Genomic DNA, 26,913 nt, shown 5'->3' with positions numbered 1-26,913 from the left:
GGTCAGAGGAGAATGGGCCAACTGATTCAAACTGATAGAAGAGCAACTTTGACTGAAATAACCACTCGTTACAACCGAGGTATGCAGCAAAGCATTTGTGAAGCCACAACACGCACAACCTTGAGGCGGATGGGCTACAACAGCAGAAGACACCACCAGGTACCACTCATCTCCACTACAAATAGGAAAAAGAGGCTACAATTTGCACGAGCTCACCAAAATTGGACAGTTGAAGACTGCAAAAATGTTGCCTGGTCTGATGAGTCTCGATTTCTGTTGAGACATTCAAATAGTGGAGTCAGAATTTGGCGTAAACAGAATGAGAACATGGATCCATCATGCCTTGTTACCACTGTGCAGGCTGCTGGTGGTGGTGTAATGGTGTGGGGGATGTTTTCTTGGCACACTTTAGGCCCCTTAGTGCCAATTGGGCATCGTTTAAATGCCACAGGCTACCTGAGCATTGTTTCTGACCATGTCCATCCCTTCATGACCACCATGTACCCATCCTCTGATGGCTACTTCCAGCAGGATAATGCACCATGTCACAAAGCTCGAATCATTTCAAATTGGTTTCTTGAACATGACAATGAGTTCACTGTACTAAAATGGCCCCCACAGTCACCAGATCTCAACCCAATAGAGCATCTTTGGGATGTGGTGGAACGGGAGCTTCGTGCCCTGGATGTGCATCCCACAAATCTCCATCAACTGCAAGATGCTATCCTATCAATATGGGCCAACATTTCTAAAGAATGCTTTCAGCACCTTGTTGAATCAATGCCACGTAGAATTAAGGCAGTTCTGAAGACGAAAGGGGGTCAAACACCGTATTAGTATGGTGGTCCTAATAATCCTTTAGGTGAGTGTATACTGTATCTAGGATGGGGTTGAGCATGGGGAAGGTGCTACATACAGTAAATAAGATGTATTATTATTATTATTATTATTACGGAGAATCTGAACCTGTTGGTTGGTTTTTCTGTTTTTGGCCTTCAGATGAAGTTGAATTTTTTTGCTTACGTTTTACCGTGACGGCATTTTTTCACCACAAGCGTTATGTTGTCCGTTGTTATGGTAACCCATCTCAGATTGCTGGTCGCTAACGATGTTAAACTAGCGACAGTCTGAAGTTCAACCCCATTAATTCCAGGCTATCCAACCCTGACAGATAATAACATTTGGATTTGACGGCTAATTATAACTCTTCTTTCGAATCTTTGCTCTCGAATCTCCACTCGTTTTTTGATTGTGTTTTTAGGCTCCGGCAAAAGAATTTTTTCTCATTCCTGGTTTTGACCTGCATTGTGAGGGATTGTCAGTCACGGCACTACGGCCATGTGGCGCGACTCCCCGAAGGGTGATCTGGCTCGCAGGACCCTCATTGTTGAGGACCAGGCCAAGGGGACGCCCAAAGGACACGTGGCTGCGGCAGATAGATGGTCATTTCCAGAGGGTGGGACTGGACCACGTGTCTGCCTGTTGCCAACCAGTATCCTGAGCTGCCCAGTGCATGCTCCCCCAACCTGGTTTTAACCTTGTCTCACATTTTGGTTTTCACATTTTGTGGTCATCTTGATTTTTCGACCACTCCTCCTATCTGTGTCTGTTGGTAGGAAGAACAGTAAATCCTCAATTACCCATCAGGAGTCGGGACCGAGGCAGTGATGGATAAGAGAAAAGACGGATAACAGAACATCTACTTTATACAGTAAATTAGTTTACCGAATAGTCATATTTATTTACAAAACAAAGTATTTATATATTAGCAAAATATAATATAGTATTAACAAAATTAATTAACTGTATAACATTGTAATGACCAGAGTAATAAGCAAACACAACTCAGAGGTACTGGAGTCTTCATTCCCTAACAAACGGTGCCCAGCTCTGTCCGATACTCCGTTATCTGGGTTACAGAGTACACAGGGGCGGACTGGCCATTAGGGCATTTGGGCAATGCCCAGTGGGCCACGAACTCTGGTCTGGTGATGGGCCGGCCGTTTCATGAAATAAATTTTATGTACTGGTTACTGTTTGACATTAAAATTATTTTACTAAACTACTCAGCATTATCTGTTCGGTACTGCGATTTCTATAGTCCTATATAATATACCGTATTACGTCATCAAGGTGTTTTAGTTGTCAGTACACAACGTTGCAGTGAAAAATTTGGTCAAAACTGCCTTTTGCCGATTTCTGTTTCACTACATTTCGGTTAACATATACATTATTGCAATTTATTTCATCTCATGTCTAGTATTTAAATTCTTCAGTACTAATAATTACTTTAGACTATGTATTATGCATTTTATTGTTTGCTGGTCGTCGGCGTGATTATGATGAAATCAAGTTATAAAGTACAGGATAGGAATTTTTCATATCAGGATGGAACCTTTCTAGTTTATCGTTAAGTTAATGGAACATTTCAATTATGTGAGGTTTTCATTATAACCTCGGTTGTAATTTATTCCATTGTAAATGAGCAGCTACTAGCCTACTAGGGTACTAGCACTTGGGCATGACATTGACATTTGGCATGCACTATAATAAAGTTTTAGCCGTGTTACTAAATTTTTATTTTTCATTCAATTTTATTTCTAAGCATGTCGTCAGATTTTAAGGTGTGTCTAAACAACAGTGTACAGATTAAGTTTAGATAGAGTTCATATCATCGGCAAGTACATCACAAATCTTAAGAAAATGACAATGAATAATGGGCCGAGTGGGTCGACCTCGTCACCTCACTAGTTGAAGGATGCCCGGGACGGTTTTGAGAGTACACCTCCAATACAACAAAAGAAAGTTTTCCCTGCCAACTATTATCTCCTGCCACTCGCATTCTGTCTTTATCTAACACTCTCATTCTGTAACACTCCTGCTTATTGTCTCAGCTTATTGTGCTTCAGCCACACCTTCCGGACTCCTCCTGTCACTCACCTCCACCCTTCAGTCAGTGCCACACAGAGCAGCATCCACTTGCATATTGGGTTCAGCATTCCGCCCTTTCTGCTCCCGTCTGCACCTCAAGATATATTATCCATCCATCCATCCTCTTCCGCTTATCTGAGGTCGGGTCGCGGGGGCAGCAGCTTAAGCAGAGAGGCCCAGACTTCCCTCTCCCCGGCCACTTCTTCCAGCTCTTCCGGGAGAATCCCAAGGCGTTCCCAGGCCAGCCGGGAGACATAGTCCCTCCAGTGTGTCCTGGGTCTTCCCCGGGGCCTCCTCCGGGTTGGATGTGCCCGGAACACCTCACCAGGGAGGCGTCCAGGAGGCATCCTGATCAGATGCCCGACCCACCTCATCTGACTCCTCTCGAGTCTCCCTCCTTGAACCGTCACCTTATTGTCGCGGAGGGGTTTGCGTGTCCCAATGATCCTAGGAGCTATGTTGTCTGGGGCTTTATGCCCCTGGTAGGGCCACCCAAGGCAAACTGGTCCTAGGTGAGGGATGAGACAAAGAGCAGTTCAACAAACCTCCGATGAAGAATATAAACCATGGACGACGTTTTCCCTTGCCCGGACCCGGGTCTCCGGCGCCCCCCTCTGAAGCCAGGCCTGGAGGTGGGGCTCGATGGCGAGCACCTGGTGGCCGGGCCTGCACCCATGGGGCTCGGCCGGGCACAGCCCGAAGAGGTAACGTGGGTCCTCCTCCCCATGGGCTCACCTCTTGTGGGAGTGGCCAAGGAGGTTGGGTGCAATGTGAGTTGGGTGGTGGCCGAAGGCGGGGCCCTTGGTGGTCTGATCCTCGGCTACAGAAACTGGCTCTTGGGACGTGGACTGTCACCTCTCTCACGATATATCAACAAAACATAATATAACAGAATTCAAAAAGAAAATTACAGAAGAACATAATACAGAATTACCGTCAGTGGTTTCCATGTCCGACATGTTTTTCAGTTTTGTCGCCATCCTATTATTATATCGTTCACTGTTGTTCTTCCTACTCCATAAATTGAAGCAATACTTGAAGCGCTTTTGCTGTTTCGTTAGCGTTTAATTAATTTCATTGTTTTGTGACAATTCCAACACCACACTCATACGTTTATCAGCCATAACAATGTATAGTAGATTCATTATAACAAATGAGAAAAGCTACGAAACGCTATTAAAGCTGAAGGTGTGTAACTGACACTGTGATTTCAAAATGCACCCTGACGTGGTGCTGGCGAAGAACACTGCACGCTGGCACAAGGGAGAGTTGATCCAATGTGCAGCGCTCACAGCATACTGAGTGGCAGTAGTAACAGGTAGATGCTGGCGTGTGCAATGTTTTTTTTGGACTAATTAATCGAGTGACGTATAATTGAGCTTTTACTGTATATAATAGGCATATTGTTGTAACATGTCGTGCTTATTACAAACGTTAGACTAACTAAGGTTCAAGTGGAGTGCGCTTTACAAATCAGGGACGTGCGGTCAGGGGAGGCAGATGAGGCTGACTAATAATGATAACCTAAAATAAATTTGTCTGTGGTATAAATTTGTTTTCTGTAGGATTCCAATAATTTTGATATTTTTCATAGTCAAATGTTTAATGCTCAAATACAGGGGAGAAACGTGAGGTGCGGCAGCGACGAGCGGAGTCTCACCCCACCATGAACTGCGCTAATCCTCACACACGGGGTTGATGCGTGCAGTTGGTGCATGCCTGTCGCTGTCTATCTGTATGTCGCCAATAAAACATTTATTATACACCCTGACTTTGCGCAGTCTGGCTAATATCTATAAAGAATGTGTGTGACATATTTAGTCTTGCTGATCAGACATAAAACCGCAGGGAAAAGGCACAAGGTGAGGCAGACGGTACCGTGCTGCACCAAAGGGGGTGCATGTGAGCCCAACAGGTGTTTGTTGCTGCTGTTCTTCTACGCAGAGGCGCCAATACTGTAAGTTAGCGATATCAGATAGTCAAGTGCAGTGCTGCGGTCCATTTATTTTTATTTTTTTGTTCTGACTGACTGCCAAAATGTAAGATTAAGACTTTTAAAAACTAAAGGAAAATAAGGAGGGACTTTTACAAGAAAGTGACAGAGAATTCCGTGGAGTAGGCTAGACTCATGGACTTCATTTACAAATAAAGGTAAGACTATAAATGGTTTTCAATTTTATAAAATGGGATCAAACTAAGACATTTTAAAACTTAATTTTGACCTTAAATAAAATATTCTTTTCTCATTCTTGATATCATTTTAATCCAGCCACAGGGGATGCACAAACCAGTGTGTTTCTTCGTGCCATTCCCAAGCCCAGATAAATGGGGAGGGTAATGTCAGGAAAGGCATCCGGTGTAAAATTTTGCCAAATCAATATGCGAACAACAATACAAATTTCCATACCGGATCAGTCGAGCCCCGGTTTAACAACGACCACTACCAGTACTGTTAGCCAACAGGGTGCTGGTGGAAATTGGGCTACTGTTGGCTGAAGAAGAGGGGGGAGAAGAAGATGGGGGAGACGTGTCTGGAGGCAGGAGGAGATGAGGAAAGTAAAGAGAGTGGAACTGAGGGTAGGAACTTTGAATGTTGTCAGTATGACTGGTAAGGGGAGAGAGTTAGCAGATATGATGGAGAGAAGGAAGGTTGATATATTGTGTGTGCAAGAGACTAAATGGAAGGGGAGTAAGGCCAGGTGGATCAGAGGTGGATTCAAATTGTTCTATCATGGTGTGGATGGGAGGAAAAATGGAGTAGGAGTTATTCTGAAGGAACAGTATGTCAAGAGTGTTTTGGAGGTGAAAAGAGTGTCAGGCAGAGTAATGATTATGAAGCTGGAAATTGGAGGTGTGATGATGAATGTTGTTAGTGCATATGCACCGCAAGTTGGGTGTGCAATGGGTGAGAAAGAAGATTTTTGGAGTGAGTTGGATGAAGTGATGAACAGTGTACCCAAGGGAAAGAAAGTGGTGATTGCAGCAGATTTCAATGGGCATGTTGGTGAAGGGAACAGTGGAGACGAGGAGGTGATGGGTAGGTATGGTGTCAAGGAGAGGAATGAAGAAGGTCAGAGGATAGTGGATTTTGCCAAAAGGATGGACATGGCTGTGGTGAATACGTATTTTAAGAAGAGGGAGGAACATAGGGTGACGTACAAGAGTGGAGGAAGATGCACACAGGTAGATTACATCCTATGCAGAAGAGTCGATCTGAAGGAGATTGAAGACTGCAAAGTGGTGGCAGGGGAAAGTGTAGTTAAGCAGCATAGGATGGTGGTCTGTAGGATGATGTTGGAGATCAAGAAGAGGAAGAGAGTGAGGGCAGAGCCAAGGATCAAATGGTGGAAGATGAAAAAGGAAGACTGCAAAGTTGAGTTTAGGGAGACAGGCACTGGGTGACAGTGAAGAGTTACCAGACAGTTGGGAAACTACAGCAGATGTAGTAAGGGTGACAGCAAGAAGGGTGCTTGGTGTGACATCTGGAAAGAGGAAGGAGGAAAAGGAAACCTGGTGGTGGAATGGGGAAATACAGGAGAGTATACAGAGGAAGAGGATGGCAAAGAAGAAGTGGGATAGTCAGAGAGATGCAGAAAGTAGAGAAGAGTACAAGGAGATAAGGCGCAAAGGTGAAGAGAGAGGTGGCAAGGCTAAAGAAAAGGCGTATGATGAGTTGTATGAGAGGTTGGACACTAAGGAGGGAGAAAAGGACCAGTGGGCTAGACAGAGGGACCGAGCTGGGAAAGATGTGCAGCAGGTTAGGGTGATAAAGGATAAAGATGGAAACATACTCACAAGCGAGGAGAGTGTGTTGAGCAGATGGAAAGAGTACTTTGAGAGGCTGATGAATGAAGAGAACGAGAGAGAGAAGAGGTTGGATGATGTGGAGATAGTGAATCAGGAAGTGCAACGGATTAGCAAGGAGGAAGTAAGGACAGCTATGAAGAGGATGAAAATGGAAAGGCCATTGGTCCAGATGACATACCTGTGGAAGCATGGAGGTGTTTAGGAGAGATGGCAGTGGAGTTTTTAACCAGATTGTTTAATGGAATCTTGGAAAGTGAGAGGATGCCTGAGGAGTGGAGAAGAAGTGTACTGGTGCCGATATTTAAGAATAAGGGGGATGTGCAGGACTGCAGTAACTACAGGGGGATAAAATTGATGAGCCACAGCATGAAGTTATGGGAAAGAGTAGTGGAAGCTAGGTTAAGAAGTGAGGTGATGATTAGTGAGCAGCAGTATGGTTTCATGCCAAGAAAGAGCACCACAGATGCAATGTTTGCTCTGAGGATGTTGATGGAGAAGTTTAGAGAAGGCCAGAAGGAGTTGCATTGTGTCTTTGTGGACCTGGAGAAAGCATATGACAGGGTGCCTCAAGAGGAGCTGTGGTATTGTATGAGGAAGTCGGGAGTGGCAGAGAAGTACATAAGAGTTGTACAGGATATGTACAAGGGTAGTGTGACTCTGGTGAGGCCTGCGGTAGGAGTGACGGAGGTGGGATTACATCAGGGATCGGCTCTGAGCCCTTTCTTATTTGCAATGGTGATGGACAGGTTGACAGATTAGACAGGAGTTCCCGTGGACTATGATGTTTGCTGATGACATTGTGATCTGTAGCGAGTAGTGAGCAGGTTGAGGAGACCCTGGAGAGGTGGAGATATGCTCTAGAGAGGAGAGGAATGAAGGTCAGTAGGAACAAAACAGAATACATGTGTGAAAATGAGAGGGAGGTCAGTGGAATGGTGAGGATGCAGGGAGTAGAGTTGGCGAAGGTGGATGAGTTTAAATACTTGGGATCAACAGTACAGAGTAATGGGGATTGTGGACGAAAGGTGAAGAAGAGAGTGCAGGCAGGGTGGAATTGGTGGAAAAAAGTGTCAGGAGTGATTTGTGACAGACGGGTATCAGCAAGAGTGAAAGGGAAGGTCTACAGGACGGTAGTGAGACCAGCTATGTTATATGGCCTGTAGACGGTGGCACTGACCATAAAGCAGGAGACAGAGCGTGAGGTGGTAGAGTTACAGATGTTAAGATTAGCATTGGGTGTGATGAAGATGGATAGGATTAGAAATTAGTACATTAGAGGGTCAGCTCAAGTTGGACGGTTGGGAGACAAAGTCAGAGAGGCGAGATTGTGTTGGTTTAGACATGTGCAGAGGAGAGATGCTGGATATAATGGGAGAAGGGTGATAAGGATAGAGCTGACAGGGAAGAGGAACAGAGGAAGGTCTAAGAGAAGGTTTATGGATGTGGTGAGAGAGGACATGCAGGTGATGGGTGTGACAGAAGATGCAGAGGACAGAAAAGTAGGGAAGAAGATGATCTGCTGTGGCAACCCCTAACGGGAGCTGCCAAAAGAAGAAGAAGATTCTTGTTATCATTTTGTTGAACAGTCCATATTAAAATTGATTAAAGCATCAGAATTACAAGCTTTTAAAAACAACAAAATACTTCAATTACTGTAAGGTCAAAATTGAAATCCATTTTTTTGTTCGCCACTGTATACTTTCATTTGTATTGAATGAGTACGAGTTGTTGGAATTGCAACGGCAAATTTAGAACACACGAAGGGTGATAAGCAAATGCGCCCTCTCTCGCCGCTATAAATGTGTCGTTCTTTCTTAGCTAATGTGAACCTTACCGATGTGTGTGTAAAGAATGCTGATGAGATATGAAACATAACCACTAGTCAATGTGCATGCAGCCTATTGAATCAGGTTCATATATTTGTAAATCTCACTCTGAAAGAGTCAGTGCCTCACCAGCCATGAACCTCACCGCACGTCACTGTTACAAATCAAGTGGCAATAGGACTGTCAAATGGTTACACTGAACACTTAGGGATCATTCAGTCAGTCAGTTTCCAACCCGCTATATCCTAACACAGGGCCACGGGGTCTGCTGGAGTTAATCCCAGCCAGCACAGGGCGCAAGGCAGGAGGAAATCCTGGGCAGGGTGCCAGCCCACCACAGGGCACACACACCAAGTACACACTAGAGACAATTTAGGACCGCCAATGCACCTAACCTGCATGTCTTTGGACTGTGGGAGGAAACCCACGCAGATATGGGGAGAACATGCAAGCTCCATGCAGGGAGGACCCAGGAAGCAAACCCAGGTCTCCTTACTTTGAGGCAGCAGTGCTAGCACCGTGCCACCTGGCATTATTCATCAGATTTCAAAAGAGTTGCTACACTAATTCATTAAAACTTTTTTTCGTATTTTTTTGTTCAATATTAATTGCTATATTTGTGTTCAATTTTTATTTATTGATTTCAGCTGTGATCGTCATCTTGCCACCCTTTTGTTGGTTCTACCAAGGCGTGAGTGCGGCAATTATTTATTTAAAATGCCAAACAGCCACGGACCTCGCTTTACCACAGTGAGACCACATCTGTGTGCAGTTCTGGTCACCACAGTACAAGAAAGACATAGCAGCACTTGACGCTGTGCAGAGGAGAGCAGCCAAGTGCATTATGGGACTTGAGGACGAGTCCTTCTGTGACCGACTCTAAGGATTAAACCTGTTTAGTCTCAAGGAGAGAAGACATTGTGGGGACCTCATCCAGGCCTTCCAAATCCTCAAAGGCATCGACAAAGGAAGTCATTCAAGTTAACGGCCAATTACTCGAGGACGTCAGTGGAAATGAAGGGGACGGGAGCCAGGAAGCCCTTCTTTGTGGGATTCTGGAACATCACTAGTGAGACATGGAGTTGAAGCAGAAACCTTGGGAACCTTGAAGAAGAACGTGGACGAGATGTTGGCTATTAGCTGAACAGACGGGCCTGATGGACTGAATGGTCTCCTCTCGTTTGACAGATTTCTTAGGTTCTTATGTTCTAAGTGTGAAAATGAATATTCCTTGTCGCAGCAAAACAAGGGTTTATGGGTCACCCTAGAATATCTCCGCCGGTGAACTGCTGCTCAGATTACAGCTCAAATGAGCTTGTTGCAGTGCATTCTGGGAAATGTTGTCAAGGAGAAGGCAAATACAAAAATCTTTAAAACAGCAATAGGGAAAGCAAAATGGAATTCTGGCAAAACTTTAGTAAAATTTAAATATCTGAGCAAATATTTGAAATCCCTGCCTTGTGATTACCGCAGATTCCAGTCGCACGTCACTCCTTGTAGCAGCGCGTATCGATGTTCAGATCCGTGACACTAGTCAATGGGGGTCAGCAGCTAAATATATACGGAGAGACTTGTGAAAGCCTCGGCTCCTGCACGTCCACTCAGCGTCTGGAGGCATCAAATCTCAATCCAGACTCTCTTCATGTGTCGCTCCCAGTTGGCAGAATGAACTGCCCACCTCCAACTCCTTCCGGGTGTTTACGAAGCGACTATCGTGTAATCTGTAAATTACAAGTTGGTCTGAGCTCTCCACTGGTCAATGACTCATCTTTACTTGACTATGTTGACCTCCTTTGTAAGTCGCTTTGGACAAAAATGTCTGCTAAGCAAACAAACTTGCCTGTAGATGCTGAGGTAGGTCTGAACGGCTTCTCTCCTGTTTCCCTGGTCTGGCCTAACTGGTCCCTATGGAGAAGTGTACCTGGCAGGCATTCCAGCAGGATGGAGCCTGATGCCATGGCATGTCTAATTAAAGATGGCAATCTGCTCTTTCTGTGGTACAACTAGAAAGCCATCTTGAAGATGCCATCAGTGAGGTTCTGCTTATTGACTTAAGTTTCCAGGTGGCAGTGCCAATCCCAGCATGTGTTTCGATAAGTAACACCTTTTTTGTTTTTAATAAGCTGGTGCTGAAGGTACTTTAATATGCCCCCCATGCAGGTCGGTAGGTGCCCATCTAATAGACGGACAATGGGAGGAAGGCCTGCCAGCCCAATCAAATCGTGTTCTACTACTCTGACTCCAAATCCCTTGGCACACGGATGAGGTGCAGGTGGCAGGAGCCACACGATCCAATACAGGAAGTGCCCATTAGGAGGGTTATGTGAATGCCTGATCTGATGGCAGCACTGGGAAGGTGCCATTCCGTGTGACCATCTGTCTGTCCAGCCTCGCTCTCTTCTAATTAACTTTTCTTTGTCTCCACTCCTCCTGATTTACGTGCCTGTCAGCTGCGTTCCTGGAGCAGAAACAAAAATCCAAACTGCCGTTGTGATCTATACTTTGATTTCAAGCTTAAGCTGCAATGATTAAATGCAAGTGATGGCGTCCGCATTTAATTAAAGAATAAGTTAATCTGCAAAAGGGCCAGCAGTTGTGTATTCCGGCTTATCGGCCTCTGTCTCTCTGTCTCGCTGTCTCGGTTGGTAGGTGCCTGAGTATATTTGGGCTTCATTGATTGCACTCTTTGTTCAGGCCTCAAATTTACATTGCGGTCAGATTTTATTTAAAATCGCAAATCATTAACGCTTTCTTTTATTTAATTATCGACAAGGCTTCTAACTACACAATTCTCCCCCTTCTGCGCTTTCTCCCCATTTTAAGCCCCAGGGCAGGTTTTGTATTTAAGCGGATTGCTAAATCTGTTAAAGCTCCTTCATTTGGCTTTTAAAATGTTCTGCTTCATTAACAGCACATTGTGTGTGTGTGTGTGTGTGCGTGTGTGTGTGTGTGTGTGTGTGTGTGTGTGTGTGTGTGTGTGTGTGTCAAAGTCAGAACTCGTCTCGCTGCTCTGCATTTCTATTCCAGAGAACTTCAGTCAGGTAAGCCTCAGAGTTAGGGTGGCCAGATGGCTCCATTGATTCTGGGTGACGGTGAAGAGTGAACAGAGGTGCCCTGAAGAAAAGGGGCACCCGTGACACGGTTTAAGACCATGTCACTTCATGTGACTTCTCCAGGGTGGCCTTCATTTAAATAAACTTAGTGAGGTGGGAGCACTCGGTGATGCACTCCCATGAACAGTCGCCTAATGTGACAGACCCATGTCTCATTGTTTGACTTTTCCAGTGTTTTTGGGTTGTAGCTTTTATTTATATAAACTTAGCGAGTTGAAGGCAGTCAGCGTTGCACTCACATGTCATCTGTCACCTAATTTGACACACGTCACATTGTGTGACTTTTCCGGCGCTTTTCACTTATTATCTTCCATAATCTTTGCGATGCACTCCCATGAACAGTAGCCTAATATGACAGATCCATGTTACATTGTGTGACTTTTCCAGCGTTTTTCGGTCATAGCTTTTATTTACATAGCCTTAGCGAGTTGGAGGCAGTCAGCGTTGAACTCCTTTGTCATCTGTCACCTAATTTGACACCCTCATGTCACGTTATGTGACTTTTCTGGCACTTTTCACTTGCTGTCTTCCTTTACATAATCTTTGTCATATACTCCCATGAAACAGTCACCTAATGTGACAGACCCAGGTCACACTGCATGACACTTCATGTGACTTTTCAGGGTGTTGTCTTCATTTACATAATCTTTGTGGGAGCACTCGGTGATGCACTCACATGAACAGTCGGCTAATGTGACAGACCCATGTCACATTGTTTGACTTTTCCAGTGTTTTTCGGTTGTAGCTTCCATTTGTATAAACTTACCGAATTGGAGGCAGTCAGCGTTGCACTCACGTGTCATCTGTCACCTAATTTGACACACGTCACATTGTGTGACTTTTCTGGCGCTTTTCACTTATTATCTTCCATAATCTTTGCGATGCACTCCCATGAACAGTCGCCTAATATGACAGATCCATGTTACATTGTGTGACTTTTCCAGCGTTTTCCGGTCATAGATTTTATTTATATAAACTTAGAGAGTTGGAGGCAGTCAGCATTGCACTCACACGTCATCTGTCACCTAATTTGACGCACTCACGTCACATTGTGTGACTTTTCTGGCACTTTTCACTTGTTGTCTTCCTTTACATAATCTTTGTCATGCACTCACATGAACAGTCGGCTAATATGACAGATCCATGTCTCATTGTTTGACCTTTCCAGTGTTTTTTGGTTGTAGCTTTCATTTATATAAACTTAATGAGTTGGAGGCAATCAGCATTGCACTCACATGTCATCTGTCACCTAATTTGACACACGTCACATTGTGTGACTTTTCCGTCTCTTTCACTTGTTATCTTCCATAATCTTTGCGATGCACTCCCATGAACAGTCGCCTAATATGACAGATCCATGTCTCATTGTTTGACTTTTCCAGCGTTTTTCGGTCATAGATTTTATTTATATAAACTTAGAGAGTTGGAGGCAGTCAGCATTGCACTCACACGTCATCTGTCACCTAATTTGACGCACTCACGTCACATTGTGTGACTTTTCCGGCACTTTTCACTTGCTGTCTTCCTTTACATAATCTTTGTCATATACTCCCATGAAACAGTCACCTAATGTGACAGACCCATGTCACACTGCATGACACTTCCAGTGATTTTCACTTGTTGTCTTCCTTTACATAATCTTTGTCATGCACTCTCATGAACAGTCGGCTAATATGACACATCCATGTCGCATTGTTTGACTTTTCCAGCTTTTTCGGTTGTAGCTTTCATTTATATAATCTTTGTGAGTTGGAGGCAGTCAGCGTTGCACTCCTGTATCATCTGTCACCTAATTTGACACCCTCATGTCACTTTGTGTGACTTTTCTGGCACTTTTCACTTTGTTTCTTCCTTTACATAATCTTTGTCATGCACTCCCATGAAACAGTCACCTAATGTGACAGACCCATGTCACACTGCATGACACTTCCAGTGATGTTCAGCTGTTAATCTCCATTTACATAACCTTAAAGAGGCAGTCGGTGGTGCACTACACTCCCATGAAACGAGTCACCTAATGTGACATTCTTATGTGACATTACATCAGAGATGGACAGCCCATTCAGGGTTGATTGACAGATAGGGCTCTGAGCCACCATGAGCTTTAGTGAGTTAATGGCTGAATGGATGAACATCATGTACAGTCGTCTTACAGATTCTGTAGAATGTGAGCCCTGGCCGGTTGAAGGAACACACATTAAGTGACACTTAATGACAGTTTAAATACATGCCACCATCATAATTTTGAAGAATGGAGTGCCATTCTGGGTGGGTCATCGATGTTCTGAAATGAAAAGCCTCACTCTTGGGGTCACTGGCCCCATCCCCTTCAGTCTGAAAAAGTCGTTGTTTTAGGTGACTATGAATGACAGGGCAGATGGGCCTGTTGCTTTTAATTATGACAGCGTGTAATAAAAGAAGAGCTGTCCCCTGGTCGGGGTGTCACATTTATTAATCCTTGACGTCTGGCTTTTTGTGCCCAGCCCATCCTGTCATGTCGTGCCATCACACCTTCAGAAGTGGCACCTATTGGTCTGCTCTGCACCTGATGGAAACTCTGCTGAGCGCAGATGCTCTGATGAGACGCTAATTACGTTTTGATTAAATCCTGACTTCCTTCCACTTTCAGGTGATGAGGCACCACGTGGTCACCTCAAGTCAAATGAGGCTACATCTAATTGTTCAACCGGAGAACTGCCAGCTGGGCAATGCCATGATGCCATGGTTAGCTCTAAGCCCTCCATCCAGTTGTGCCCAATGTCAGTTTCTTTTGGTGTAGTGTGGGTGGGTGTCCACCCTCAGTCATGAGACATGAAGAGAAGCCAACGGACTGGGGTCTTTTTAACTGCCCCTGTGTGAGTGTGTGACATGAACCGAGACCCTTTAAGTTGGGCACTGCAATGCAGCTTGAGACTAAAAACCAGAAAAGTGACTAAAGATGGTGGGCGAAGGGACAAACAGATGATCCATCCATCCATTTTCTAACCTGCTGAATCCGAATACAGGGTCACGGGGGTCTGCTGGAGCCAATCCCAGCCAACACAGGGCACAAGGCAGGAACCAATCCTGGGCAGGGTGCCAACCCACCACAGGACACACACAAACACACCAAGCACACACTAGGGTCAATTTAGAATCGCCAATCCACCTAACCTGCATGTCTTCGGATTGTGGGAGGAAACCGGAGCGCACGGAGGAAACCCACGTAGACACGGGGAGAACATGCAAACTCCACGCAGGGAGGACCAGGGAAGCGAACCCAGGTCTCCTAACTGCGAGGCAGCAGCGCTACCACTGTGCCACCGTGCCGCCCACAAACAGATGAACTGATGGATAAATGAATTAACAAATGGAAAAATGGAGGGATGCATGGATGGATGGATGGAGGGACAAACAGCTTAATTGGAAGCTTGCATGGAAACAGGGATGGAAAGATGGGCTATTTGATAATTGAATAGATAAGCAGATGGATGGATGGTAGGATGGATTGATGGACAAATGAATGAATGGATGAGTAAATGGAGAGATTGTTGGACAAAACGCCAGATGGAAGGTTTGTATGGATGGACGGACAAACAGCTTAATTGGAAGCTTGCATGGAAACAGGGATGGAAAGATGGGCTATTTAATGAATAAATAGATAAACAGATGGGTGGTAGCTTGAACTGATGAACAGATGAATGAATGGATGAGTAAATGGACAGATAAATGGACAAAACACAGGATGGAAGTTTCCATGGATGGATGGATGGACAGACAAACAGCTTAATTGGAAGCTTGCATGGAACCAGGGATGGAAAGATGGGCTATTTGATAGATGAATGAATAGATAAATGGATGGATGGATGGTAGGATGGATTGATGGGCAAATGAATGAATGAAAGGATGAGTAAATGGACAGATAGCCGAACAAAATGCAGGATGGAAGGTTTGTATGGATGGAATGGATGAATGGACAAATAAATGGACAGATGAGTAAACAGATGTGGATGGACAAATACATGGACTAACAAATGAAAGGATGGAGGGATAGATACATGTCTAGAAGCAAAGAGGAACAAATACGTGAATCAATATCTCATTGGTCAAAAAAAAAATGGAGAAACAAATGGATAGAGAGCCTAATGGGAAGATGGCACAGATGAAGAAATAGGTGGATGGACAGATGGGCTATTTGACGAATGAATAGATAGGATGGATTCATGAAGAAATGAGGGAATGGATAATTGGAAGGAGGGATTGGTGAATGGAAGAAGGAATAGGACATGGGGGCAGACAAACAGCTGGATGAAAGGAATGGATGTACGGACAAACAGGTGGACAGATGTGTAAATGGATGTAGAGAAAGAGAAATTCCTGGCTGGATAAATGGAAGGTGGGAGGGATGGACAAATGGCCAGGAGGAAAGAGAAACAAACATGTGAACCAATAGCTCGATGGACAAAGAAACACATGGACAAAGAAATGGATGGATGGACATACTGTATAGTTGGGTGAAGGGGTAGATGAAAAGATGTTCGGATAAATGGATGAACGGATAAATGGTTGCCTGGAAGGATATACAAGTGGCTAAACAGATGGACGTGCGGCATGAAGGATCAGACGGATGTAAAGACAAGTATTATGAGGGAAGGATTTATGAATGAATGAAAGAATAAATAGAGGGATTGATGGATGGACAAATAGGTGGATGAATTAATAAAAAAATGAAAAGATTGATTGGCTGGCAGGTGGACGGGCAAAATGGAGAGAAGGACAAATGAAAGAGCAAACTGGAGAGCAGAGCGGTGAATAGCTGGAAGCAGAGATGGATGGACGTCAGGCTCTTCGGACTCAAATGCACTTTTTGTTTGTCATCACTTGTTCTACTGTGACAGACGGGGTGACCCTACTGTCGGCCCACCAGATTTTCCCCCCACAGCTGCCATCTTTACATTTGGATTTGTTTCACAACTCTTCTGCATCTGCAAGTCCAGCCTTTTGAAAAGAAAAACCAAAGCAGTCCAACTTTGCTCATTTTTGCACATTTCGTGTCACACAAGGCTGCTGTCATTGGTCACTTTTAATGCTTACAGCAGCCCCCCCAGTCCTGCAATAAATAAAGGAATGTGTCAAAACAGCACCACTCGTCTGATTCATTAACGAGAATAGCAGGCATTCATTTACAACTTTTGCCTTTTGCACGTAGAGCCGCCGACATGTTAAATTTAGCAGCGACGCCTCATAGTGTGTTAACAAGCTGCAAAGATGTTTTTTTTTCCTCAACGGAAGACCACCTCCTGTGTGTTTGCACTGCTGCTGCACTCGTGCTCACAGCGGGCACTAGACACTGGCTGGAGGCGTCTCTGTGCTGTCCCCCCCTGTCTGCAGCCACTCTGCACTATGATGGGCTTCATCTCTTTGTGCCAGTCAAGAGGCCTCTGGTCAGGTGTAACTGGGGGCCATTTTAGATCGGTGAGCTGACCTGGCTGGGGTGGAGGTAATTTAAAATGGAAATCTGAAGTCTTGGCTACTTGACCCTTATGCCCGTTCAAAGTTTAATGTCTGCCCATCTGCCCCTGATGTTGAGGATATTTGTGTGACACTGTGAAGTCATCTCAGCTTGGCTCAGAATCTGCAGAAGGTCAGTCTCTGCTCTTCTAGTGCTGAGCTTCCATTGAGGTGGGCTTCCAATGTGGGACGGACTTAATGGAGAGGAACTGGGAAAGATCCTGGCCCGGGATAAAGAGAGAGACAGATGTGCCCATTGGCCTGTGTTGACTGAATTAAGCCACCAGGTGGCAGGAGAGCCCATTCCTGGCCTGGGATAAAGAGAGAGACAGGTGTGCCCATTGGCCTGTGTGGGCAGAATGAAGCCATCAGGGGGCAGTAGAGCCTATTCCTGGCCCGGGATAAAGAGAGAGAGAGAGAGAGAGAGAGAGACAAATGGCTAGATGGTAGGATGGATTGATGGACAAATAAATGAATGAATGGATGAGTAAATGGACAGATGATTGGACAATACACCAGATGGAAGGTGCGTATGGATGGAATGGATGGATGGTTGGATGAATGGACAAATAGGTGGACAGATATGTAAATAGATGTAGAGAAAGACAAAGACCTAGATGAAAGAAGGATGGAAAGACAAATCAATGGATGAACAAATAGATGGATTAATAAATGGAAGGATGGAGGGATAGATAAATGGCTAGAAGCAAAGAGGAACAAATTTGTGAATCAGTATATCTGAATGGTCAAAGAAATAAATGGAAAGACAAATGCATGGATGGATTGTTGGCCATATGGCCTAATGGGAAGATGGCATGGATGAAGAAATAGGTGGATGGACATATGGACTATTTGACGAATGAAGAGGAGAGGAACAGGGAAGGTTCCTGACCTGGGATAAAGCGAGAGACAGCCACCAGGGAGCTGTAGAGCCCAAAGGTACATAGAGTGTAAAGATGATATATGGTCCTCATTGTCACATGTACAGAGAACAGTGAAAGTTTCACTTGCATGTGCTAATCAACATGTGACATGTCACCATTCTTGGACACAAACGTTTGGAAAGATCCATCCATCCATCCGTTCATTAATTTTCCAACCAACTTATTCATTTAGGGGTCAAGGGTGACACTGGCCAAGTGGCAGGAATTTACCCTGGAAGTGTCAAGTTTAAGTCAGGGTTCCTCCCTGACTTATTTTTATTTTATTTTTTTTAAGCATCTGTTCATGTTTGTTTTATTATTTACTATTGTTTATATTATTAGTTATTTGTTTATATTATTTGTCTAATTACTTGTCTCTTATTTCGTTTCTATGTGTGTAATCTTATGCTCTGATATTCTTTGTGTTTGGTGGGTGGACCCCCTTAAGAGGCAGGGCCACCATTACCTCACTGCTAAGGAATCGCCCCCTTAAAGGCACTTGGGAAGTAAAAAGATAATCACATCTTCTGAACTCTTCAGTCCTTCACGTTTAGTTTTCAAATTTTAGATTTCCTGTACAATTATTTTTTTATGGTCATCTACCAAAAGATCTTTTCACAAAAGATTTTAGATCCAAGAAATCCATTTCTGACACTTCTTTTTTTGTTTTAAAATGGCCTGGAAGAGTTGGAAATTTTGATTGTCAGGCCGCAACAGGATTTTCTTTTCTGGTGGGCGCCGTCATTTTCTGTCATTTGTGTTGGTAGTCGTCGTGATGTCGTCGTCTCCCAGAATTCTTCGGGTTCGTGTGGCATGTGATGACTGTATAAAGGTCAGAAAGCTCACTTTCACTTTATCCAAGATCGGTATATTCTGACAATCTTTTTTATAGTGTGACGTCATCGACACAATTACATAAAGGTTAGAAAGTTCACTTTCGCTTTATCCGAGATACAAACTGTGTATTCCAGCAATCATTTTTCAGTGTGATGTCACTGTCGCAATCGTGTAAAGGTTAAAGCGTTCACATTCATTTTATTTGTAACTGGATGAAACTCCGTATATTAATGCAATTGTTTTAAAGTGTGACATCATTGACACGACGGTATAAAGGTCAGAAAGTTCACTTTCGCTTTTTCTTTCACTTGATGGTCTTATTTTCTGACTTTTTTTACGTGGACTGCGGTCTAACCCTTTGGTTTTGTCGACAGCCTGGCTTGATTTCTGCTTAACGTTTCTTCTCCTGGTCCTTCTCCTAAAATCTTTTACAATCTCATGAAGACAGAATCAGTTTTGTTCGTTTTCTCTCAGCCATGTCGGTTCCTATTTCTTAGTTTTGACGGTTTATTATTTTATTTTTTAGTATTTTGTAGAGTTGCTAATTAATTTTTTTGTATGTTCATTAATGATCTTATTTGTGTTTTCCTTTTGCAATTGTTTTCTGTTTAATTGGTTTGCTGGTTTATTCTTAATTAATTTTTTACTTGTGATTTAATTGTTTCTTTCTCTAGAGTATTCCTAATCTGATTTAATATCTTAGTTTGATTTCATAATATGTTAATTAAGAGCTTTTTTAGAGTTTTGAAAGGTGTTTTTTGTTCTTCTCATTTGTGTAAATTCATAATGCATTGTATATCACAAATAACCATTAATTACTATTGTACAAAAACTTAACAATGACTTTAATGATCTCCATTCATGCACGTATACTGTAAACTGTGTCGTTCATAATCTGAGGGGCCGTCAAGGGCCCCCTGCTAGTCCGATGGAGTCGCCCTATGAGTGGGCAGTGCCAACATGGATGGAAGATATTACTGGCATTCTTCTTCATTCGGCTGCTCCCGTTAGGGGTTGCCACAGCAGATCATCTTGTTCCATATCTTTCTGTCCTCTGCATCTTGTTCTGTAACACCCACCACCTTCATGTCCTCTCTCACCACATCCATAAACCTTCTCTTGGGCCTTCCTCTGTTCCTCTTCCCTGGCAGCTCTATCCTTAACATCCTTCTCCCAATATACTCAGCATCTCTCCTCTGCACATGTCCAAACCAACGCAATCTCACCTCTCTGACTTTGCCTCTCAACTGTCCAACCTGAGCTGACCCTCTAATGTCCTCATTTCTAATCCTGTCCATCCTCTTCACACCCAATGCAAATCTTAACATCTTTAACTCTGCCACCTCTAGCTCTGTCTCCTGTGCCACCGTCTCCAGGCCATATAACATAGCTGGTCTCACTACCGTCCTGTAGACCTTCCCTTTCACTCTTGCTGATACCCGTCTGTCACAAATCACTCCTGACACTCTTCTCCACCCATTCCACCCTGCCTGCACTCTCTTCTTCACTTCTCTTCCACAAACCCCATTACTCTGTACTGTTGATCCCAAGTATTTAAACTCATCCACCTTTGCCAACTCTACTCCTTGCATCCTCACCATTCCTCTGACCTTCTTCTCATTCACACACATGTATTCTGTCTTGGTGGTCCTACTGACCTTCATGCCTCTCCTCTCTAGAGCAGATCTCCACCTCTCCTGGGTCTCCTCAACCTGCTCCCTACTCTCACTACAGATCACAATGTCATCAGCAGACATCATAGTCCACGGAGACTCCGGTCTAATCTCGTCTGTCAGCCTGTCCATCACCATTGCAAATAAGAAAGGGCTCAGAGCCGATCCCTGATGTAATCCCACCTCCGTTGCTCCTACCACAGAGCACACCATGGTCACACCTCCCTCGTACATATCCTGTACCACTCTTACGTACTTCTCTGCCACTCCCGACTTCCTCATACAAGACCACAACTCCTCTCGAGGCACCCTGTCATATGCTTTCTCCAGGTCCACAAAGACGCAATGCAACTCCTTTTGACCTTCTCTAAACTTCTCCATCAAGAGAGAGATCTCCTCAGAGCAGACATCGCATCTGTGGTGCTCTTTCTTGGCATGAAACCATACTGCTTCCACTACTCTTTCCCATAACTTCATGCTGTGGCTCATCAATTGTATCCCCCTGTAGTTACTGCAGTCCTGCACATCCCCTTATTCTTAAATATCGGCACCAGTACACTTCTTCTCCACTCCTCAGGCATCCTTTCACTTGACGTGGGGTCAATCTGGACATCTTAGCCTCACAGCAAGCAGCAGTTCATAGGCACACCATGCAATCACACAGGGACTGTTACAGATTGTGACACTCTGCTAAAAACTTTTCTCGTTTTAAATTTTTTTTTTTTCCTGTGTTTCTGTTGTGCGTCGTTGGAAAGTTTAACCTAAAGAGCCCGCAAATAAACACAGAAAGCATTCAGGCCCCTTCACTTCCTGCACACTTGATGGTGTTGTAGATTTCATTTTCAGTAGAACAAATTTGCCATTTTTGCCCATCAGCCTACACTCAATGCCCCATAATGAGAAAGTGATGACCAGAAAGGGTTGCAGATTTGTTAAAAATGAAAAACTGAAGTCCTTGAAGTGTTCAGACCCTTTGCTGTGGCACTCCGGATTGTGGTCGGGTGCCTTCTGTTTGCTTTAATTCTCCTTGAGATGTTTCTAGATCAGGGGGTCCCCAACTCCGCAGTGGCTGCAGGTTTTCATTCTAACCCTTTTCTAAAATATTTTATCGAAACACACATTCTTGAAAGGCCCCAACGCCATGTTGTGTTCCATATGTTGAATATTAGGAATGCTGGGAATTAGTGATTGTAGTGTAAGACAATCAAGCGCTTCACAAAAGTGCTCCCAGATTGCTCAACTCCCACATCAACACTACTGTTGTCACACAAAAGGCCACTTGGAGTCCCCAAACTGAACTTGAGAAAAGAGAAGAAAACTGAGCAGAGGAATGGAAATGGCCAGAGATCTGAAAAAGCCCAAGAGATTTGGAGCCTTTAGGGAGCAGTGGCAGTCAGCAAAGTCCCACGTTGACATTTATCTGTGTCATCCGACTTACCTGTCACACTGCCTCCTTGCAGCCTGGGGGTGGGGGGGGACGCAGAAGAAGCTCTGCCAGATGACAGTTTTGGGGCCTGGCAAGCTAAACTGAGCACGACTGCTCCTCATTAAGCACTCTGCTGTAGGAAACGGAGAGCCATCAAGCCTGCAGGAACTGTGCTAGACATTTGATAAGATTAAGGAAAATTGAAATTTGAAAAAAAAAAGAACCTTCTTCATCCAGATGAGAGCATAAGGCGACGTGTCGGACGTTTGAAGCAAGAACGAGCCGGAAGAACAACTTGTCTGTTTACTACCCCATGGACAATTGATTGAAATTCCATCTTGTGATCTCAGTTTGTCATGGAGTCGGGCGGTCTGCCTCAGCAGGACAGGTTCTCTGCTCTCCAGGGAGATGGCTTTCGGTGTCCTAACGGGGGCCGCACATTGACAGGTCAATCAGGAGCGGATGTGGCCATGCAGTCGCCATCCTCAGGCTACTGGGGATGTCAGATTATATTAATGGGAAATGGCGTCTGAGGAAATTCGTTCCCAATGTCGGAAGAAATTGATTGACTGATCTGATTCTTTTAAAACGACTCGGTGAAGGTACCGTTATGGAATTACATAAGTGGCTTGTCATTCGATTTTTGTTTAGATGATTTTTTTTTTTTGCAAAGTCAACAAGAGGAATGAGAATTAATTAATCAAAGAAGTGTATAAGACACATATTAATGTGAAAGAACAATCACCCACCCACCCATAACGCAAAGTCTGTCATTTATTTATTGACCAGCACCAACGGCAGACCCCACAAGCAGAAAAAAGATATAGGAATCAAGGATTGAGATGAAGACAACTGGTCTTCTGGAATAAAGTTCAAGTTCAACTTCAAGTTCAAGTTTATTGTTATGTGCACAGTAAGGAAACACGATTCCCTGTACAATGAAATTCTTTCTTTGCTGTCCACACCAAATGAGAAAACCAACGTATAAAGATAAACATCAATAATAAGTAGCAGACAGATGATAAGTAACAGAGGCAGCATAAAGTATAAAAACAGAATAGACATTTAAAGTGTAATTACGCAGGTAGGTGTATGATAGACAAGTCCAATACAGTTGTGTGAGGTCGATAGAATTGAGGTGGCCCACGGTTATAAACTCCAGTCAGTTATTTAGGAGTCTAATGGCCTTGGGAAAGAAAGAGTTCTTTAGCCTGGAAGTCCTGCATTTCATACGTCTGTACCTCCTGCCTGAGTTCGTGTTTGGGAGTGGGTGGGGTCCCTGAGGATCGAGGCACTTCTCCTGCGGACTCTGCAGTTGTAGAGGGCAGTGGGGTCCTGGTGATCTTCTCAGCAGTCTTTACCACTCTCGGCAGGCGTCTGTGGTCCATAGCAGTAGTAGTAGGTGATGCAGCTGGTCAGGATGCTCTGAACAATGCAGCTGTAAAAGTTGCCGAGGATCAGGGTCGACATACCAAACTTCCTCAGCCTCCTCAGAAAGTACAGCCGCTGTTGAGCCCTCTTGACCAGCTGTGTGGTGTTAATTGTCCAAGTGAGGTCCTCACTGATGTAGACACCTAAGTATTTAATGCTGCCCCCCCTCTCCACTTCAAGACCTTGGATAAACAGTGGCCGGTGAGATGTCCTCTCCTTCCTCGTCTCCACTATCATCTCCTTCGTCTTGTCTGTGTTGGGGGTGAGGTTGTTGTCCTCACACCATGAGGCCAGACTGTCCACCTCCCTCCTGTAGGACGCCTCATCCCCACCAGTGATGCGTCCAATCACTGCGGTGTCATCTGCGAACTTTAGGATGATGTTATCTTTGTGGGAGGTGACACAGTCCTGGGTGAACAGGGTTTAGAGGTGTAGCATTTCTCGACATTACTCCCAGATGACCCTTGTAAAAGACAGGGGGAGCCACTGAGCCCTAAAACCCCCAGACACACTACACTAAATAGTCCCAAATGTCAAATAAAGGTTTTGATTGCACCAAAATACCTTCTTTTATAACCAATCCACAGCCTTTCAATAAATTACACCTCTTCTTCCTCCTCCAGGTGTACTTTGCCTTCGGCCTCCAGACTCTGACTCTCCGGAGGAAGCTGGACGGCTCACTTTTATGTCAGACCCCGGAGTAACGGGGCATAACCTGGCGGAAGCACTTCCGAGTCTGACAGGAGCCTCTTGAAACAGGGAGTGTGATATAGCAGGTCCGTGGATCTGAAAGAATGGCTGAGTTTTTGAATAATTCATTGACCGTGTCAGTCACCGTCGGTGAGCTCGCGCAGCTGCGGGGAGTTGATGAGGTAATTGGGGTGAGTCACACCTCCATGTGAGGGTGCGATCTTTCTCAGTTGCTTCATCGGCTTCCTGTGGTGGGTGATTAAGACAAGAATGAGAGGAAGAGGAAATATAAATGAAAGAGAAACGAGAGAAGAAAAATGAAAGAGAGGCTTGAAGAACAAGAGTACAGCATTGGGGCAATGAAAGAAGACGAGCCAGTTGGCGATAGAGAGAAAGAGAAGGCAGTGCGGTTAGGGGGTCCCACGACGGAGTGAGGGATCAGGGCTTTAGAGATGGATCGTACCCACTGGTTGTGCTGAGCAGTAGGTGTGATTGAGGTGGCGTCCTCTCCTGGGATCCGAGGGATGACTTTGTGGGAGTGAAGGATGACAAGAAGACAACCGATCCCGAGCAGTCTGAGAGACGCTGATGGAGGCCTCCAAGATGGAGGTCAGTAGTGAAAGGGCCGCAGCTGCTGAAGTCTCCACCAGTTCAGTTCAGGTTGGAGACAAAGCCAGAGAGGCGAGATTGTGTTGATTGGGACATGTGCTGGGTATATTGGGGTCAAGGATGCTAAGGATAGAGCAGCCAGGCAACAGGAAGAGAGGAAGGCCTAAGGGGACATTGATGGATGTGGTGAGAGAAGACATGCAGGTGATGGGTGTAACAGAACAAGATGGAGAGGACAGAAAGATATGGAAGAAGATGATCCGCTGTGGTGACCCCTAACGGGAGCAGCCGAAAGATGAAGAATAAGAAGAAGATCTCACATATCTCACATGTCACAATAAGGACATTAGAGGGTCAGCTCAGGTTGGAAATAAAGTCAGAGAGGTGAGATTGTGTTGATTTGGATATGGTTTGGGCGTATTGGGAGAAGGGTACTAAGGATAGAGCGGCCAGGCAAGAGGAAGAGAGGAAAGCCTAAGAGGAGGATGATGGCTGTGGTGAGAGGGGGCATGAAGGTGGTGGGTGTGACAGAGGACATGAAGAGATGGAAACAGATGATCCGCTGTGGTGACCCCTAACGGGAGCAGCCGAAAGATGAAGAATAAGAAGAAGATATCTCATATCTCACATGTCACAATGAGGACATTAGAGGGTCAGCTCAGGTGGGAGACAAACTCAGAGAGGCGAGATTGTCTTAATTTGGACGTGTGTTGGGTGTATTAGAAGAAGGATATTAAGGAAAGAGCTGCCAGGTAAGAGGAAGAGTGGAAGGAATAAGGGGAGGTTGATGGTTGTGGTGAGAAAGGACATGAAGGTGGTGGGTGTGACAGAGGACAGGAAGAGATGGAAACAGATGATCCGCTGTGGTGACCCCTAACGGGAGCAGCCAAAAGACAACGAATAATAATAATAAGATCTCACATATCTCACATATCACATTGCTGAATGTTTGCCATCATGTCGTGTTCCACTCGTACTTTTTCTTTGCTGCACAAGGAAAGTTGTCATCAGATTTTCGCTGTACCAAAGTATAATGACAATAAATAAACTCAAACTCTAATACTGCTGCCTCTGAGAAAGATGGCCGAAGCCTACACTTTTGTATCAGAGGGAACAAAAAAAACAAACAGTAAGTAATCTCACACCAATGAGAGTCTCCTTCATGATGATTTAACTGAAGGCCTCGGCTCAAAATACCAGCAGCATTAAATTAAATCGCACCAGCAGCCATCCTTAACTCACAAGCTGAGCGAGTGCAGAATTAAGCTGCTTGAAAATTCAATTAGTGTTTCATCAGCATTTGCCTCAGTGGGTGAATGAACTGCCCGTCTTGTAAGAAAGGTCCTTGGGTCGCATGGAGAACAAACAAGAAGGTCTGGCCGTCTGCTCCTCAGGGCTATAAATCACATCAGTCAGAAAGATGAAGTCTTACTCTGAAAAAGGGTCAGCCTTGTATTCTTGGGAGCATCCAGAGAACATGGCAGCTAAGAAAATGCCATGCGACGGGCTGTGACAGTCACCAGGGGGTTCTGTGCATGTTGTCTGTGCATGTTATGCCCTGGCACTCCTGAACATTTTTGGTGGTCTTATTGTGATTGGATAGCACCTGGCCATATTAAAATCCCAGTGTAAGTGTGCTTGTGTTCGGGTCACTCAGACTACATTTGCAGGTGATAGAAATGGACAACAACCATATTTAACACAAGTACAAATGCAAATGTGATTTCTATCTGCATGCAAGCAAAACGGAAGGGAAAGTCGATTTGAATTCAGCATGAGAAAGGTGACCACTGGATCTCTTTATGGAGAAGATGTGGACTCTGGAGTTATGTTTTAACGGCAGGTGGTAAATGTAATCCAGCTAAATTATATTAGGATACAGTGTAAGGGATGGGCCGGCAGCCCAACCTGGCTGGGATGCCCAAGAAACGGAAGGACGGGGGAAGGCAGCTTCTTTAAGGCATTGCCTCCCCCAGAATGATAGATGGCAGCACCCCTGGGTTGCAGTGGGGCTCCAGATTCCCACAGGGGCATCATGGGACTTGGAGTTTACTTCAGCCCTGTTGGGTACTGTGGGTGCCGCAAGGGGGCACTGCAAGGACTGCGAAGCCACATGGCATGGGGTTTCCACCTTACCTGGAAGTGCTTACAGAACAC

Source organism: Polypterus senegalus, chromosome 13 (genome assembly GCF_016835505.1).
Source record: "Polypterus senegalus isolate Bchr_013 chromosome 13, ASM1683550v1, whole genome shotgun sequence".
Classification (NCBI taxonomy): domain Eukaryota; kingdom Metazoa; phylum Chordata; class Cladistia; order Polypteriformes; family Polypteridae; genus Polypterus; species Polypterus senegalus.
The sequence above is the reverse complement of the archived record's forward strand: the minus strand, read 5'-3'. Positions refer to the sequence as shown.